Here is a 17,188-nt window from a genome sequence, read left to right as displayed (position 1 = left end):
TTATACTTGGTTAGAGTGAACAGTTTTTAAAGAAATAATGGTTAGGGGCAGGCACTGTGGTGTAGCAGGTAAAGCACCGCCTGTAGTGCCGGCATCCCATTTGGGCGCCAGTTCGAGTCCAGCTCTAACAAAATAATAAATCTATATTGAACTGTGCTCAGCAGCCCTCAATGACATCAAGTGAGGGTAGAGGTTAGCAATTGTCCAATGAAAGCAGGGGATGTTCTCTCTCAAGAAAATTTGGGATTAATAAGGATTAGGACCTGATTCATTCAAACAATTACACGTGCTAGCATACTGATTTTCTCCATTCTTCACAGAGTCTGAGGATGATACTACTACTGACAGGCATAAGTCTTTGTGAGCTGGCTGGGAATTGTAGGCTTCTACAGAATGCCTTGGTCAGAAGCTGACCAAGAAATAGTGGGTTAGAATGGGGAAGGACTTGATGTCAGAAAAGGAGAGTCAGAGATCTCACTGGATTTTGTGGGGAGCAACCCGGACTAGACTGTTACTGGAATTAAGACTTATTCTATGCATCTGCTCTCCCACAATATGGCGCTGGGAGAGAAGAAAACAGCTTCTGCACAGCTGCCTCCAGTTCAGCCAATAAACTGTAGGACTTGCTCCTGATTGGAGGAGAGCAGCATACTTAGCGTGTGGGCAGCCGAGTTAGGATTGGCGGAGGAGGACTATAAAGGAGGAGAGAGACGGCATGCACCAGGAACATCTAAGGGGAACATCTATCTGAAGGAACACCTGTGCAGCCCCCGAGAGAGCCGGCCGGCGGTGTGCCGCTCCCCTGCGGAAGTGGGGAATGTGGCCAGGGGGAACTGCCCTTCCACGGAGGTGGAAGGGATAGTAGCCAACCCGGGAAGAACCAGCAGCAAACCCGGGGAGGGCCGAGCAGACGAAAGAACAGCGCAGGGTCCTGTGTCGTTCCTCCACGAAGAGGGGGAGCGACAGATTTTTTATTGTTTGGGTGATGATGGGTAAGTTACCAAGACATGATGTACATTGATTTCCTTGTCTGCCAGTCCATAGAGGGCAATCATCTGTAAGAGTTGATTCACCAAGATTAAGGTCATGGGATGTACAAGACATTCTATTAGAGTGTTTGAGTGTGTGGAGAACTGATTACATTTCCACTTGCATTTCTATATATGCAGACTTTTGTGGCAATATGGTAGCACATAGATCACTTGACGATCATGTGACCAAAATAGCCTGGGTCCCACTGGGGTAGAGCACTATGAGTCAGAAAAGCATGTGTTTAAACCGCTACTCTTCCACTTACTAGTTTCCAAACCTGAGGAAAATTCTTTAATTTTTCTGAGCCTCGATTTCAAAGTGTTATTACAAAGATAATAATAACACATACGTCATAAGGTTGTTAAAAGTATCGATTGAGTGCTGAGTGTAGTGCCTGGCAAGAAACAAGTGTGAAATAGATAATAGCCTTTATTACTCATCACTAAAATGGAGATGATCATTTCCCTCTTGCCAAATCGTTGTGAAATTTAATGACACGGTATACTTAAAGTGCTTTGTAAAACATACATTATAGAGGGATTAAAATTACGTCTTTGCAAAAATTAATGAAAAGTAAAGAAGGGAGGGAAGGAGGGGGATGGAGAAGGGAGCAAAGTATGGTTATCTTCTCAGAACTGTACCTATAAAATACATGAAATCAACAATAAAATAAAATAAAAAGGAAAAACTAAATTCAAGTAAATTTAAGACACTGTTTTTACTGCATGTTGATAACACAGTTATTTTCAAGTGCAAGAGTACAAGGCCATTTAAATTTAACTCTTTCTTTATAGAACTACCTTGCTCTTCACATTGTAGAGTTAACATGGGGATGCCTGTCGGAAATGCTCCTGGGGCTAATGCCCTGATATTGTTCTCTGAAAACAGAGTTTGGACATCACCAAGGTGACTGCAAGTTGGCCTTGTGAGGCCACTTCACTATCTATATGCTTCAAATTTTAATTTTTTGTATGTTTTGTTTATTTGAGAGAAAGGGAAAGAAGAATTTCCCATCTGGTGGTCCACTCCCCAATTGCCATTGCTCAGCTGGGGCTGAGCCAGGCCAAAGCTGGGAGCCAAAAACTCAATCCAGGTCTCTCACATGGGTAGCAGGGACCCAACTACTTGAGCCATCACCTGCTGCCTCCCAGGGTGCCCAGCACTCTGATATAGGATATGGGCATCCCAAGCAAAATTGTAACCACTATCCCAATCACCTCCATGCTTCAGATTTTAGAACTTTCTGATGAAGACAAATATATTCCTTGTATTCCCCAAAGTTCTTATCCTTTAAAATTAGAGTGGCCAGTGCCACGGCTCACTAGGCTAATCCTCTACCTTGCGGCGCCGGCACAACGAGTTCTAGTCCCGATCAGGGCGCCGGATTCTGTCCTGGTTGCCCCTCTTCCAGGCCAGCTCTCTGCTGTGGCCAGGGAGTGCAGTGGAGGATGGCCCAAGTGCTTGGGCCCTGCACCCCATGGGAAACCAGGAGAAGCACCTGGCTCCTGCCTTCAGATCAGCGCGGTGCGCCGGCCGCAGCGCGCCAGCCGCGGCGGCCATTGGAGGGTGAACCAATGGCAAAGGAAGACCTTTCTCTCTGTCTCTCTCTCTCACTATCCACTCTGCCTGTCAAAAAAATTAAAAAAAAGAAAAAAAATAGAGTAAGAACTTGAGGTAGTTTGTTCATATAAAAGCAGTGCTTTAGAAAACATGAGATTTATGTATTTAATAGTATCTACAGAATACTGGGATTCAGAGCCGAACTAGGACTTGGAACCAGGGCTGGCTCCCAGAGCAAGCTATCTAAGTGGAAGAAAACATAACCAAGTTAATCAAGTGAATTCCAACTTTCTTTTGGGATAGTATGTGATTTATAACTGAATTAATTGCTGTTTTAGCTCTGGTAATATACAGCACAGTGGCTGGCAGAGCAGTGAATAAGAAACACATATATTCTGACTTCCCCCACCGAATCACCTTCAATCTTTCTCTTTCAGTGACCCAGAGGAAAAGTGGAAAAGCGAGATTCAAGAGCCTGTGAGCTATGTGGTCAATGGAGACACTCTAGGGTGTAAGACTTCTAAATTCAGTTTGTTTTTTGGCAACACATTGTGATAGAGGGAGCAGCTCAGTGATGGTCCCATAGCTGCAATTCTCTGGTCTTGAAGTTGATGTAAGACCTCACGTGACCAAAATCCTATGTGCTAATTGTCGCTCCCCCTCTTCATGGAGGAAGGACACAAGACCCTGCCTAGGCTTCATATCCGAGTCACGCGGAGGAGCCGCACCGGACCGGACGCTTGTTGTTCCCCTTTTTTACAAGTCTTTTCTATAGTAAAGTAAGAATAAGCAAACAGCGAACTCCCAAAGCAATAATGAGTAGAGAGAAATGAGAAAGAACGAAGCAACGAACTTCCCCGCGAACTCTCCAACGCACTCTCCAACCAACCCACACCACCATGCCGTCTCTCTCCTCCTATATAGTCCTCTCCACCAATCCGTGCTCTGCTACCCACACGCTGAGCATGCTGCTCTCCTCCAATCAGGAGCAGGTCCTGCTGTTTATTGGTTGAACTGGAGGCAGCTGTGTAGAAGCTGTTTCCTCCTCTCCCAGCGCCATATTGTGGGAAAGCAGATGCATAGAATAAGTCTTAATTCGAGTAACAGTCTAGTCTGAGTTGCTCCCCACACTAATGATGTGGAAAACATTAGTTAGCAAGACATCCTGCCACCCTTCTGTGTTCCAGGCAATAACTGGGCTGCAGAGAACTGTCCTTCACCATATGAACTTAGCAGAATTCAAGAATGATATGACAAAGCTTACAGCAAAGCCAGATGCAGCCCTAACTATGATCTGAATGACTGTGTTACCTCCAAATTCACATATTGAAATCCTAATCTTCGGGGTGATAGTACTAGGAGGTGTAGGGTCTTTGGAAAGTGATTAGATCATGAGGGTGTGGCCCTCAATAGTGGTGTTAGTACCTTTATAAAACAGACCCCAGAAAAGCAGAGGTTTGGTGCAGTGGTTAAGATGCCTGCATTCGCCGGCGCTGTGGCTCAATAGGCTAATCCTCCACCTGTGGCGCCGGCACACCCGGTTCTAATCCCGGTCGGGGCGCCGGATTCTGTCCTGGTCGCTCCACTTCCTGTCCAGCTCTCTGCTGTGGCCCGGGAGTGCAGTGGAGGATGGCCCAAGTGCTTGGGCCCTGCAGCCGCATGGGAGACCAAGAGAAGCATCTGGCTCCTGGCTTTGGATCAGCGTGGTGCGGTGCGCTGGCCACAGCGGCCATGGCGGGGGGGGGGGGTGAACCAATGGCAAAGGAAGACCTTTCTCTCTGTCTCTCTCTCTCACTGTCCACTCTGCCTGTCAAACAAAAAAAAAAAAAGATGTCTGCATTTCCATATTGGAGTGCCTGGGTTCAAGTGTCAGCTCCACTCCCAATTGCAGCTTTCCAATAATACCCACACAGAGAGGCAGCAGGTGATGACTCAAGTACTTGGGTCCCTGCCACCTAGATGGGAGATGTGGACTGAGTTTGTGGCTTCTGACTGTGACCTAGCATAGCCCAAGCTGTTGTGGGCATGTGGAGAGTGAACCAGAGGATGGGGCCTCTGTCTGCCTGCCTCTTTGTCTCCATCATTTTCTCTTGCCTCTCACATAAATAAAAACATGCTGAAAAGGGTTGGGAGCCTCAGAGAGCTGCCTCAATCCTTCCACTCTGTGAGGACATAGACAGAAGGTGCCACCTATAAGAAAGCAGGGTCTCACCAGAAACTAATCCTGCTGGCACTTTGATCTTGGACTTCACTACTTCTAGAACTATGAGGGATAAATTTCTGTTATGAGTCACCTAGTCCATGGTATTTCAATAGAACAGCCATAGCAGACTAACAGACTAAGATAACCCTACTCATTCTTTAGCTTCCACGGACCTGTCTCACTTAACTTGATCAAACTTTTTATTAGGCTTCTCTCTTTCCCCCAGGTTGCTGAATTTTGGCTCTCCCCTCACATTAGGCAAGCACTGAAATGCAGAATCTCTCTCCCACAATGGCCATGCCTTGTTCAAGTTGCCTGTTTTTTAACACCTGCTTATTTCACCCCTGCAACTCCAGTTCTCTAGACTTCTCTACTCCTCCCTATATAAAAGAAAAGCCCTTTTTATGCCTGACCTCTGAAATACTTGCCAGTGTCAAAGCATTCTCCCCCATGCAGTAGTATCCTGCTCCAGTTTTCCATGCTACTGTAAACAAATTTATTTACAATCATTCCTTAGTATCCATGGAGGATTTGTTCCATGACCTCAGTGGATATCGAAGTTCTTGCATGCTCAAGTTCCTTAATATAAATGAACAATATTTGCATAAAGCCTATACACACCCATCCATATACTCTAAATCATCTCTAGATTTCTTATAATGCCTAGTAAATGTAAATGCCATATCAATTGTTGTTATACTGTATTGTTTAGGTATTGGGACAAGAAAAAAAGTCTACATGTTCATTGTAGGATTAACCCTTTTTTTTTTTTTAACTTATTTCACAGGCAGAGTTAGACAGTGAAAGAGAGGTCTTCCTTCTGTTGGTTCACCCCCTAAACGGCCGCTAGGCCGGTGCTGTGCCATTCCGAAGCCAGGAGCCAGGGGCTTCCTCCCGGTCTCCCACACAGGTGCAGGGCCCAAGCACTTAGGCCATCCTCCACTGCCCTCCTGGGCCACAGCAGAGAGCTGGACTGGAAGAAGAGCAGCTGGGACTAGAACTGGCGCCCATATGGGATGCTGGGGCTGCAGGCGGAGGATTAGCCAAGTGAGCCACGGCACCGGCCCCAGGATTAATCTTTTTTCTAAATGCTTGTTTATTCGATCTGCAGTTGGTTGAATTGCGGATGCAAATCCTGAGGATAAGGCAGTTTGACTGCATACTGATACAAATCATGAGTTAGAGGGAGATCTTCATAAATTTTGGGTGTCAATTCCACCTGCAGAAATCTTATGAATTATTTAAATAAAGAAGACCTAATTACTTATGTCCAATAATTATTTAATTAATTATTTAATACATTTAAGCCAAAAATTTATTTAACCTTGTCTGTTTGATCTGTTTCTCCTGTCTCGTGCTCATTTTGCTTGGCCTCCAGCCTTTGCATTTTGTTCTCTCGACCACAATTACTAAAAATACAAGGTACAAGGCACTAGTCAAAGTGCATATCAACACACTGCTTTGCTTCTTCAAGAAAGTTTTGTTAACTCCAGAGAAAAATGTAACTGCAGTGAACAGTGTGCTTAGTGGTACAGCTGTTTTGCCTTTGGGTCAATCTCCTTATCTTATCACTGACTGGAAACAAACATTTGATGATGGTCCACACTTTGTTTGTTTGGCACATATATGCTATGTAATAATACAAATGAATGAGTAAGAATAAAATGAATGGAGTTTACTAATTTCAATTTAAAATGTATTTTCCTTTATATTGGGTCTATCTAATGAATTGCTGACCTTGTTTATTTTTTTTATTTTTTAAATTTTATTTATTTATTTGACAGATAGAGTTAGCCAGTGAGAGAGAGAGAGAGAGAGAGAGAGAGAGAGAAAGGTCTTCCTTCCATTGGTTCACTCCCTAAATGGCTGCTATGGCCGCAGCTATGCCGATCCGAAGCCAGGAGCCAGGTACCTCTTCCTGGTCTTTCATGCGGGTGCAGGCGCCCAAGCACTTGGGCCATCCTCCACTGCCCTCCCTGACCACAGCAGAGAGCTGGACTGGAAGAGGAGCAACCGGGACTAGGACTGGCGCCCATATGGGATGCCGGCGCCTCAGGCAGAGGATTAACCAAGTGAGCCACGGCGCCGGCCCGACCTTGTTTATGTTTTTTTGTTTGTTTGTTTGTTTGTTTGACAGGCAGAGTGGACAGTGAGAGAGAGACAGACAGAAAGGTCTTCCTTTGCCGTTGGTTCACCCTCCAATGGCTGCCGCGGCCGGCGCGCTGCGGCCAGCGCACCGCGCTGATCCGATGGCAGGAGCCAGGTACTTATCCTGGTCTCCCATGGGGTGCAGGGCCCAAGGACTTGGGCCATCCTCCACTGCACTCCCGGGCCACACCAGAGAGCTGGCCTGGAAGAGGGGCAACTGGGACAGAATCCGGCGCCGGACCGGAACTAGAACCAGGTGTGCTGGCGCCGCAAGGCGGAGGATTAGCCTAGTGAGCCGCGGTGCCGGCCCTGACCTTGTTTAACAGTTGATTTCCTTTTCTTAGCTATATTCTTTCTAAATAACAAAGAATGGGATTTTGGATTGTTTGGCTTTGTTTTTAAACAATCAAATTTTTTTTTTTACTTTAAGCAGGGAATATAATTTATTCACTTTGCCAAACTGATATGTCTAAATATGCCAATTATCATTTTTTTTGCTTTCTTTCTTTTTAAAATTATTTATTTGAGTGCAAAGAGACAGAGACAGACAGAAAGAGCTCCCATTCTCTGGTTCATTCTCCAAATGCCCACTGTGGCTGAGATTGATCCAGGCCAAAGCTGGGATCCAGGAACCCAATTCAGTCCTCCCATATGAGTGGCAGGGACCCAACTACTTGAGCCATCACTTGTTTCCCAGGGTGTGCATCAGCAGGAACCTGGAATCAGAAGTGGAGCTGGGGTTTGAACCAAAGCACTCAACTGTGGGATATGAGTAGCCCAACCAGTGGCTTAACTTTTAGGCCAAACACCTGCCCCCTTTCTTTTCTGCTTTTAAAGATGACTTTGTTCTTCTTGTGTTTTCATATAGACGTGCCTGAAAATTGTTTCTCGCTCTGTTCTGTAGTTTCCCTTAATTCTCCCATCAAGGATGAAAGGTTAACTTGACTTATCTCTATTATTTAAGATAAAAAGTAACTTTTACTTTGCCTAATCTTTTGGCTCTCAATATTTATATTTTTCATCTCTTTGTAATTTTTTCCTGTCATAAAATTTTCTTCATTTCATAAATGCCATAAAATCATGTGCAATAAAATCATCATTTTGTTAGGACTTAGAGTTTCCTTTGTCAGTGAGGCAGAAAATCTATTTCAGAAGAAAGCAGTAGATCTTACTATTTTGGAATGATTCATTTTATGTGAACTGCCATGTATTTTCATAGTTACTATAATATTTTAGTTTAATTCATCTCATGGTGAAGTTTTGACTCAAACAGAAATTAGGATGAAAACTTAGTTCCAGCCTATATATATTTTTTAAAAAGTCTACAAACCATTTTCATGACCTAACAAGTTGGCAGGTGGAGAGGGACAACAAATGATAAATTCTCTATGAATATTTATCTGTGCCACTAATATTGTCACTGCAATGTAGAAGAAGCCCCTGTCATTTTTCTGCAGGTAGTATAATGAATGTCAGGAGAAAATGTCATCTGTATCTGTCTTCTAGAACTAGGAATCAAGAGTGAGCATGGGTACCTATGAGTTTCCTAGTGAAGTCCAAATGCTACTGGCGGGTAAAGTTAAGATTGACAGGGTTTGTATTTTATAACTTGTCAGAGGAACTCTTCAAAGTTTTCTTCTTATCCACTTGCTCAATACTCTGATTTCTTAAAAAGTAGATAACCACAAAATCTTTCCTCCCAAACAAAAATTTATAATGTATATTTGATATTTATCTCCAGTTTTCAGCTGTTTAAAATACATATTTGATACATATTTGTGTATTTTACTAGTTATCTAAATAAAAGTCTGAAAGGAGGAACAAAAATACCTTTCCCTGGGGCTGGCACTGTGGCATAGCAAGTAAAGCCTCTGCCTGCAGTGCTGGCATCCCATTTGGGAGGGAGCCAATTCATGTCCCAACTGCTCCACTTCCAATCCAGCTCTCTGGAATGGCCTGGGAAAGCAGTAGAAGGTGGGCTAAGTTCTTGGGGCCCTGCACCAGGAAAAAGCTCCAGGTTCCTGGCTTCAGATCAGCCCAGCTCCGGCCATTGCAACCATTTGGGGAGTGAACCAGCAGATGGAAGATATCTCTCCCTCTGCCTCTGCCTCTCTGTAACTCTTCCTTTCAAATAAATAAATAAAACTTTTTAAAAAATGCCTTTGCCTTATGTCACCATCTTGCTCAAAAGAAATTGGTTGTTATTTTATTCAGTAAAAATGCCTGGGAGGAAAATCTGAGGGTACAGCATTGTTGAGCAGCAGGTTAACCTGGTGCTTGCAATGCCCTCATCCCATGTGAGAGTGCCAGCTGAGTCCTGGCTGCCCTGCTTCCGTCCAGCTCCCTGCTAGTGCACCTGGGAAGGCAGCAGGAGATGACCCAAGTGCTTGGGCCTCTGCCACCCATGTGGGAGAGCTAGATGGAGTTCTGGGCTCCTGGCTTCTACCTGGCCCACACCTGGCTGTTTTGGTGATTTGAAGAGTCAATCAATGGATAGATCTCTCTCTCTCTCTCTCTCTCTCTCCCTCTCTCTCTCTCTCTGTCACTTTGCCTTTCACATAGCTAAATCTTTAAAAAACAAAACAAAGAAAAAATCTGAGAAACAATTCTGGTAAGAAGTTTACTATCTGGTGATAGCAATATTTATCTAATGATGTTACTGAGTCAATTTTCATTGTCAGGAATGTGCAAATATCAAGATACACTTCTCAAAAACCTGCAATTATACAAAAATGACACAGGAACAAGGGATATGGACCAAGCAACAGGAAAGAATGAATATAGAGAGAAATGAGTTATCTTTTTTTATTCACCTTAAACTACCAAGGGCTAGAAATGTGGGAGAAAAATAATGGCTTTTCTCAATACCTATTATCCTCCAAAATCTAAGATACCAATAAACATGATATTTATCAAAATAATGCTAACAATAGCTGAAGAATAAGGTAAATCTATATGTCTCTTCTTGAGTTCTGATAAAAATGAAAGCAGTAGACTTTATGTTCCAGTGTTTATTTTTAAGCTTTGCCGATCTTAAACCAGTAACCAGGAGCTTCTTCCAAGTCTCCCATGAGGGTGTGGGGGCCTAAGGACTTGGGCCATCTTCTACTGCTTTCCCAAGGCCACAGCAGAGAGCTGGATCAGAAGTGGAGTAGCCGGGACTTGAACCGGCGCTCATATGGGATGTTGGCACTGCAAGTGATGGCTTTACTTGCTATACCACAGCGCAGGCCCCTCCACAATTTTAAATCATCTATTAATTTTTGTATTACACCAAACATGAGCAATTAAGCAAGGAAGAAATGATTTAATTTAAATTGCCCTAAATTTCCCCTTCTGATGTCTATTCATTACATCACTCATCTTCATGTCTGGTTAGAACTCTGGGGAAATGGCTTCTCAACAAAGAATATAATAGTTCTATATCACATAGGTAGCTGTTAGATTTCAGTGGTGGGTGAAGTTGGTCATTTAATTTAGAAATCTCAGCAAGACTAAAGGCTAGACTTATGGAGTTAATCTGAAAGAACAATAGTTTGTTATCATAACAAAATGCATGATTATCATTAACAAATAATACAACTATGTTATTGACATCATGCTCATACAGCCTATGCAAGTAGCCAAGATTAGAAGCTCCTTTGGTTTTGTTCACTTGCTGGTACATCACAACTATTAGAAACAAGCGTTCAGAATTATCCCTAAAGAAGCCTTACTTGCTTGTGACATTAGTTATGTGTTTGCAGTGTTAGTCACTGGCTTACCAAGAAGTGTTTAAGGGGACAGAGTTCACCCTCTAAAGTGGTTTGGGTGTTGAAGGCAGTTTGTATTGACTTGTATACAGAGGCTAAGCCTCCGGGACATTATGTGTGAGTGCGTGTTGGGTAGGGGGCACATGCAATGTGTTGGGGATTGCATAGGAACAATACATGGTGGGCACTGGGAATAGGAGTGCAGAAGGTGCTGAGGAGGCATGGGGGTGAGCAGGCAGATGGAGGGTTGGAGGATGTCTTAGAGATTTAGCTAATTTCCCCTTATTCCTAAGTATAATTCAGAGGCAAATCAAATTTGAAACATTTTTAAAAATGAAAAAGCTTTTCGTTTCTATTCATATGAAAGTCCGAGGTGGTGCCAAATATATAAAATGTGTGATTACATACCCCAAGTCCTGCAATTCTGCTGCTATTTCCTCACTTAGCTTGGCTAGGACATTTCTTGCTCACAACGATTACTAAGCTGCATTTTCCATTTGGAAACAGCCCAGGTGCTTCCCAGAGAGAGAAGAGCAATTCACTTTCATTTATATTACTGTGGCAGCTTCTCTGCCCTGTTCTAATGAGGTGGCCAGGATTCAAAGGTTGAACTAGTGGGGACCTTAAGAATATTTTAACTTCTACTATTTTACAGATGATGAAACTTGGGATCAGAAAAGTTAATGGATAAGGCCAAGGTCAATTCCATGGTTAATGATAGAGCCAAGTCTAGAACTATGAATAGCTCTTTTTAAGTTGGAAGAGAAAGCTCTCTTCTAAAAGACTACAAAGAAGCTGCTTGTATTGAATTCCAGAATGTCATATATTTGGTATACTACTGATAAAAAAGATGTCAATCATAAAATGTTACTGATTGTAAGATGTGTCCAATTTTACAGATGCTAAAATATATTTTTAATCTTAGAATTGATAAAATGTGGTGATAGAAATATCCAGTGTTCTTAAGTAAACTAGAGGCTCATCCAGGCAGGATATTCTATTTTTGCTTTCAGATGATGTGATAAACCACACAAAGAGCAAAAACGATTTACCATTCATTGCTTATTCTATGATAATTCTTCTGTAGTAAGCTTATCCTATCATTAGTGATTTTAAAGTATTTGCTTTGTGAAAAATCCAGTTACATAATCTACTCACATTCCATGCACTTGTCTATATGCTTCATATTTCTTTTTAAATATTATATTCTTTATTTTTTATTAATTTGAAAAGCAGAGGGACACAAAGAGAAAGAGAAAGAAAGAAATATCTTCCATTTACTGGTCCGCTCCCCAAATGCTTGCAACATCTGGAAGTGGGACAGGCTGAAGCCAAAAACCAATAACTTTATCTGGTCTCCCATATGCATGGCAGGAACCCAAGTACTTGAGCTATCTATCATCTGCTGCCTCCCATGGTGTGCATTAGCAGGAAGCTGGATCAGAAGTGGAGTTAGGATTGCATCCTAGGCACTCCGATATGGGATGCAAGCATCCCAAGCAGCAGCTTAAACTGTTTTGCTATAATGTCTGCACCCATATTGTCATCCTTATTGAGGTAGCTATTCAAATCCCTTGCCAGTATAGTTGAGGGTTTTTTTTAAGATTTATCTTATTTATTTGATAGTAAGAGTGAAAGAAAAAAAGAGTGAGAGTCAGAGAATCAGAGAAAGAGAGAATCTTATATCCACCGGACTACTCTCCAAATGAATGCAATGGCCAAGGCTGGGCCAGGCCAAAGCCGTGAACCTGGAGCTCCAATCTGGTCTCCTACATGGGTGGCAGGGCCCTAACTACTGCAGCAGCCATCTTCTGCTGCCTTCCAGGCACATCAGCGGGAAGAAGAGCAATCAGGACTTGAAAGAGCACACAGACACGGGATGCCAGCATCTTGGGCAGTGGCATAGCCCCCCTGAGCCAAACACAGGCCATTGCTAGGAGTCCTTTGTATATTCTATTTTTTTACTCTTTTACAGTAAAAGTTACTTAAATAATTTACAAATAAAAGTGTAGGTAACTTCCATCAGAATCAGAAATATTCATTGGCAATGGAAATAAAAGTAATCTCAAAGTAGGGAAATACATCTCAGTTTTCTCTACTATAAAATGATGTTGATTTAGATTTTCTCAGACACAAAAAAACTAGTAAAATGAATTTACTAACCAATCTGATAAATGATTTTGCTCCTTAAAATTTTATCTTCTATGCTTGATTAATAGAACCAAGTAGAATAATATTTGCTCATTAACAATCAATCTATACACCAAAAAAGGAGAAGATTCTTGAGAAGTACATACAGATAAACAGGTAGAAAGACTTTTCTTTTGTACCATTATTATATCTACAAAAGTCCAAAGCACATGGCAGTGTCAACTAATTTTTTGAAAAACACTTAAAATTGATCAACAGAACTGACTAATTATTTAACTGGATTAAATGATCAGTTCTTTTAGTACAGCCTATGTTGGGAGTATTTTTCAATCTCTCTATGCAATGTATGTGGAATAGCACTAATAGTACTTTTGTAGAGCTTCCATGAAGATCTATTTTAACAGTTTCTAAAACTCTTTAGTAATTTAAAATTTCAGTTAATTCAAATGAAATAGAAAAACCTGAATATCCCAATTTCTAAATAGCAGAGGCCACACTTCTAAATCCACTTAAAACTTAAATATTACAACAAAATAGCACCAAGACTAAGATTATTTCAAAGCCCAAAATAATGTTCATCTAGATAACTGAGCTCACTGGCCTGTAGGTGTGGAGGTAGAAATGTGGGTCTTCTATTTTACAGAGCAAAATGAAGCTGCAAAGTGATTACACCTTGTCCTTCCCACTGCCATCCCTGCAGATGCACACAGAGACATGATATGAGGTTTAGTTTTATACATAATTTTTGGTTATAAAATAAAACTAAAGATCAATGGGTTATCTCTCATCCTGCTTCAAATATGCTGTCAGCATATTGTGTACCAAAACACATAGAGCAAATTCACAATACCATTTGATATTATTTCAATTTTTTACAAAAATTAATTATAAGTGAGTTTTGTGTATGATGAAGAAAAGTTAAAAAAACAGCAACAAGATTAGATATTTCACTATTTAAACTTTTTAAGATTTATCTGTTTGTTTGAAATGTAGAGTGGCAAAGAGACAGAGGGAGAGAAAGCGCTCTTCCATCTATTGGCCCACTCCCCAAATGGCTAGGCCAAAACCAAGAGCCTATAATTCCAACCAGGTCTCCCATGTGGATGGAAGGGGCTCAGGTACTTGGGCCACCACTTGCTGCTTGCCAGATACATTAGCAGGGAGTGGAATAGGGAGCAGAGCAGCCAGGATTCAAATCAGAACTCCAATATGGGATGTGTGTGTTTCAAGTAGCAGCTGAACCATAACACCTGCTCCATAATCTGCTTTTTTATTTTTTTAAATGAAGTTTGGAGAAATGATGTCAAGCTCTGCTCCTCAGCCTAAGACAGTTGCCTCTTCTACTCCCATTACTTTCATACTGCATCTGTTCCAAGCTCAGGCTCTGGGCTTCTAACCTAAGCTTCAGAGATTAATTCAAGTTGACTGAGTTGCCTACATATTTTCTGGCACCTGGCACTCTTTTTAACTCAGTTCTTACATATCCAACCACCTCTGTGTCCAAGAGGCTTTCATCTTTATCCCCATATACATCAAACCTAGAGTCCCTCCCCTCTTGATCAAATCAAGGTAATTCTTCCAGAGGCCTGGATTTTAGAAAAGTTAAAATTTATCTTTTTTAGGTTTTGATTCACAAAGAGACTGTTTTAGCTCCCTGGCATCAAAAAAGCTCAGAACTTGAGAGTAAAAACCCTGGCTCTCCTTTCTTAGCAGTGAAAAAAGAAGCTGCTGTGTTTTTTAGTTACCCTACCATATAAGTATAGGCATTAAACTTATTGATCCAACAACCTTATACACTTTATACAACAAACGCCTTCACTCTTATTACTACCTATGGTAAATACCATGTAATGCCATCAACAGAATATTTTTTTAAAGATTTATTTTATTTATTTGAAAGACAGAGTTACAGAGAGAAGCAGAGATAGAGAGAGAGGTCTTCTACCCGCTGGTTCACTCCCCAGATGGCTGTAACAGCCAGAGCTGCGCCAACCCGAAGCCAGGAGCCAGGAGCTTCTTCCAGGTCTCCTCCGTAGGTGCAGGGGACCAAGGACCTGGGCCATTTTCTACTGTTTTCCCAGGCCATAGTAGAAAGCTGGATCAGAAGAGGAGCAGCCGGGACTCGAACCGGCACCCATATGGGATGCCAGCGCTTCAGGCCAGGGCATTAACCCGCTGTGCCACAGCGCTGGCCCCAACAGAATATCTTTAAAAAGCAAACAGCATCATCACCACCAAAAACAACCCACTACCATCCCCCAACAGCCATGTCCACCACTAAAATGGCTGTATGTCCTAGTCCTGTGATGCCGTCTGTAACCTGACCTTGCAATCTTGGCTCCATAAAAGCACCCATGTTGACTGCATTGTTTAACTGGTTGTGTCTGTGCTATGATAGAATGATACTCAGTTCCAGCTGAGCTGTCATCATTCTGAAGTCTTTCACATGTCCGACACTGTTCCTTTCCCATCCTCCTCTACAGGTTTTCTAAAATCTCACCACTCTTCTCAAGCCACTCCCCTAGTTTGATGACCAGCATGCCTCTTCAACAGAAAATGCACTCATTCCAGAGGCTGATAGCTTACAGTTTTTCATACTCATCGAAGCAAATGTATTTAGTCATCCCTTGATGTTCATGGATGACTGATTCCCAGACCTTCACTGGCATGAAAGTCTTGGATGTTCTAATGCCTATATGAAATGGTGATTATTTCCATATAACCTATACACAGTCTTCTGTGTACTTTATACAATTATCTCTATATTATTATTGTGCCTAACACAGTGCAAATTCTATACAAACAGTTGTTATACTGCATTGTTTAGGGAATCATTACAAAAAAAAAGTTCCCTACAGATGCAATTTTTAAAAATTAAGAAGTGATTAGTAGAGTTGTAAACTCGTGGAAAACACAGATAGAGAGGTCTGAACGTATTTTGCCACTTAAATTTTTTTTTCTTTTGCATTAAGCATAAGGAGTTTTTTTGAGGTTTATTTTGAGGTTTATCCCTCCACTGAGCTTTGAAGCATTCATCCTCCTAACTCCACACTTCCCCTGTTACCCAGTCTGGTCTGCCCTTCACTTCCTCTTCTCTCTCTCCTCCTCCTCCTTCATGAGCACTCTCTTGCCATATTCTCCTTTTAGCCCATGCTACATTGTTTTACTATCCGATTACTTTTCCTCCCATTGGTGACTAAGGTCCTCACAATAATAAATAATATAATATATATAACTATTATATATTATATTATATATTATATATAATTTTTATATAATATTTATTATAATTTTCACCTTATCCACCATGCTCACATATACACTAAACTGCATTTTCTAAGATCATCTAGGATGCTATTTGTCAACTTCAAAAAACTATATTAGCTGCTAATATTTAAGCCTAAACATTCTGAACTCAATATTTTTCAAAATTTCTTTCTCTTAAAACTCTTTTCAGGGCCGGCGCTGTGGCTTAGAGAGTAAAGCTGCTCCCTGTATTGATGGCAATCCATATGGGTGCTGGTTCAACTCCCAGCTGCTCCACTTCTGATCCAGCTCTCTGCTAATGTGCCTGGGAAAGCAGTGGAAGATGGCCCAAGTCCTTGGGACTCTGCACCCACATGGAAGACGCAGAAGAAGCTCCTGTCTCCCAGCTTCAGATCGGCCCAGCTCTGGCCATTGCAACCATTTGGGGAGTGAATCTGCAAATGGAAGATATTTCTCTCTCTCTCTCTCTCTCTCTCTCTCTCTCTCTCTCTCTCTCTCTCTCTCTGCCTCTGCCTCTCCATAACTTTGCCTTTCAAACAAACAAATATAACAAATAAATAAATATTTTTTAAAAATTCTCTTTTTATTTGCTAGGATATTTCCTCCTCTTGGTGTTCTCTCATACCTCTTTGGTCTTGATCAGTTCCTGTGCTGGCTCCTCTTAAATGCTGATGCTCCCTGAAGCCATATGTTTCTTTCCTTGTACAATCTCTGTGCAACCTCATCAACATTCATGGCTTTTGCTATCACATAGACATGTTGATTCTCAAATCTTTCCCCAAGCTGACTATATCTCATGCTTATATATAGCTCTTTCCACGGTACTTCTTACCTTAATGTCACCCAAATATCTACACTCATTATTTTTTAAATGGAACATTTAAAAAATGTCACAGGAGACAAGATCAACACATGTACCCCAAAAACACTTTAAGACTAACAGTTCGGGGCTGGCGCTGTGGCACAGTGGGTAAAGCCACTGCCTGCAGTGCCGGCATCCCATATAGGCACCAGATTGAGTCCCAGCCGCTCCACTTCCAATCCAGCTCTTTGCTATGGCCTGGGAAGGCAGTGA

General features: G+C 41.9%; 1 long non-coding RNA gene across 1 annotated transcript; it reads left to right on the top strand.

The window, feature by feature from the left end:
• Window positions 1-664: 664 nt before the first annotated feature.
• LOC149122605 (uncharacterized) lies at window positions 665-16,615 on the top strand. The gene is made up of 3 exons (XR_016219021.1): window positions 665-992; window positions 3,030-3,103; window positions 16,304-16,615. It is a non-coding gene; the product is annotated as an uncharacterized LOC149122605 (long non-coding RNA).
• Window positions 16,616-17,188: the final 573 nt, after the last annotated feature.

The sequence above is a fragment of the Oryctolagus cuniculus genome, chromosome 13, assembly GCF_051225735.1.
Source record: "Oryctolagus cuniculus isolate XC-2025 breed Fujian yellow rabbit chromosome 13, ASM5122573v1, whole genome shotgun sequence".
NCBI lineage: Eukaryota > Metazoa > Chordata > Mammalia > Lagomorpha > Leporidae > Oryctolagus > Oryctolagus cuniculus.
This window is presented reverse-complemented; position numbering and strand designations above follow the sequence as displayed.